This window comes from Ambystoma mexicanum, chromosome 2q (assembly GCF_040938575.1).
Source record: "Ambystoma mexicanum isolate Mex_15411 chromosome 2q, UKY_AmexF1_1, whole genome shotgun sequence".
In the NCBI taxonomy this organism is placed as follows: Eukaryota; Metazoa; Chordata; class Amphibia; order Caudata; family Ambystomatidae; genus Ambystoma; species Ambystoma mexicanum.
This window is the reverse complement of record NC_090924.1, coordinates 322,336,355-322,338,472: the sequence shown is the minus strand read 5'-3', so window position 1 is coordinate 322,338,472 and position 2,118 is coordinate 322,336,355. Positions and strand designations below refer to the sequence as shown.

The 2,118-nt window shown below is 44.7% G+C and overlaps 1 non-coding gene across 1 annotated transcript; it reads left to right on the top strand.

Annotated features, from left to right (window-relative positions):
• Positions 1–717: 717 nt before the first annotated feature.
• LOC138570526 (U6 spliceosomal RNA) lies at positions 718–824 on the top strand. Its single transcript, XR_011303567.1, has one exon. It is a non-coding gene; the product is annotated as a U6 spliceosomal RNA (small nuclear RNA).
• The last annotated feature ends 1,294 nt before the right edge of the window (positions 825–2,118 follow it).

Genomic DNA, 2,118 nt, shown 5'->3' with positions numbered 1-2,118 from the left:
TTACCTTTTGTGTAATACTTTTGCTCTCAGTAGGGTTGTCCAAACTTCCCTTCTTAAAGCGGCTTTCTTATAAAAAATCCTAGAACTGCTTTTTGTGGCACACATGCCTCATATCCCGTTGCTCTTGATAAACTCACATCATCTCCCACCAGTACAAGCTGTAAAAGATTTCCAGGGCTTATCCAAGCAAACTAGATTTGGGTCGAAGGTTGACCAATCCTAAAATCAGCAGCAAAGTTAACATTGAAATCAGCCTCAGAATCTCTTAAAGGATGGTCCAACATTTGTTGCTTACAGGGATCAATTGGACAGCCTCTGGAACTGGCGCCATAAGCCACCTCCTGTTCTGCCTTGTCCTTGATACAGCCATGGGCCCACATACACTCCGAGGTACAGAGTTGTTCTCATGTCTATGGGTCTATTGTGATGTTCTCAGGCTTGCATCACCCAGCCATTGTGATGGGGAGGGGGTTGGTGTCATTTTGCAAGCACCCTGGAGCATGAATCTTTAAATATAATTGGCATTAAACCACCCCCTTTAGGACCAGATCAATACAGCAGCAAAGAATGCTTATTCACTGTTGTTTGCCTCTTCATTTCATACCACCCGATATCTAAATGGTGTTTTGACTTTCTGCCCTCTGACATAAGGACATTTGGTATGGCAAACCTTTGACTGGAGGTCCTAATCAATGGTTTGATTGACTCTCCCTTTGCGCTTGCTTCAGCAACACATGTACTAATATTGGAATGATAATGGGAAAATTAAATTGGCCCCTGCTCTAAAGGATGGCACGCACATTCGTAAAGCATTCACTATTTTTGGCACATGACAGGACAGAAACTTTCTTAATTTGCAAGGCTTTATTTTTTTAATACATCTTTTTTAATGAAGATTGAAATTGTATGTTCATACATATTACACGACAACACAATACATTTTGAGCCAAATTCAACACTAATGCCTCAGGAGCCTTTTACTTGTGAGTCCTATTGACTGAATGAACAGCCCCGTCGCCTTCAATTTCTTGGCTTGCACATTTAGAAGTGGCACGCGTCTTTTGATTTTTTTTATCCCATTTTACCAAACTCAGTATTATCACTTTCCCCCTTGTTGTGCACTCCAGCGTAAACTGCTTTAAGGTGCTATTTGCAAACATCGCTCTGAACTACAGCTTTACTTGCTTCTAGGCCTTAATCTTTAATTGGAGCGGAGCGTTGTACTCCGGATTTGGCTGCTTTTAGTTTGAAAGTTACAGAAATCAAAAAGAAATCAACAAACAGTTTCATTGTGGAATACCATTGTCACAATGTGCTGCAGTGCATGAAAACTTAAAATGAATGGTAGGGAGAGGAAGAGGAAGAGTGAGAGGGAAAGGGAGGTTTGTGGGGGGAGAAAGAGTGAGGGCGGGAAGGAGGGAGGGTAGGAGGGAGGGGGAGTGAGAGAGACTGAGAGAGAGAAAACAAAGAAAATATGATATTTGGGGGCTATGTGTTTGCATGGAAAAGATTTTAGGCTTTAAATCAAGTGGAAAGGGGCTCATTGGCTGGTATCTCAGCCTGTTGATGCTTTGTTGAGTTGCTTGGAACATGCAAGGAAGAAGACCTGAAGCACTCCCGACCAGGTTGCATGTCTCTACGTTACTGAAATCCCACAGACCTCCTCCCTGTGCCACAACGTTCTGGGCACTGAGCTCTGCAGTTGTTCCCCACAAGTCGCCAAGCGCCCCAGATTTACTTTCTCAGATTGGCTAGTTACTGCTACCCTAACTCGACCACTATATTTTCCCCAGATACTTGCTATTGTGGAGTAAGCAGGGCTAAGACAGAGGGAGAGGGGGTGTGCCTATGCAAATCATCTGCCAGGATCATCCCTGGGACGTCATTCCATCTCACCAGCTGACACCTGGGCAGCAGCAGGTAATTTGGAGAACAGAAATATTCGGACAGGCCACAAAGCAAAGACTGGGCCATTGATTGAGGATCCCTTTAGCCATGTCTCCCTAAGTTACCGAGGTCCAGAAAAACTCCACCCTCAGCTCTCATAGAGAGGTCCTTGGCCGATCGTGGCCGATCAGGGCAGTGAAGGGTCAGGGGTGACTGCACACTGCCTCACCT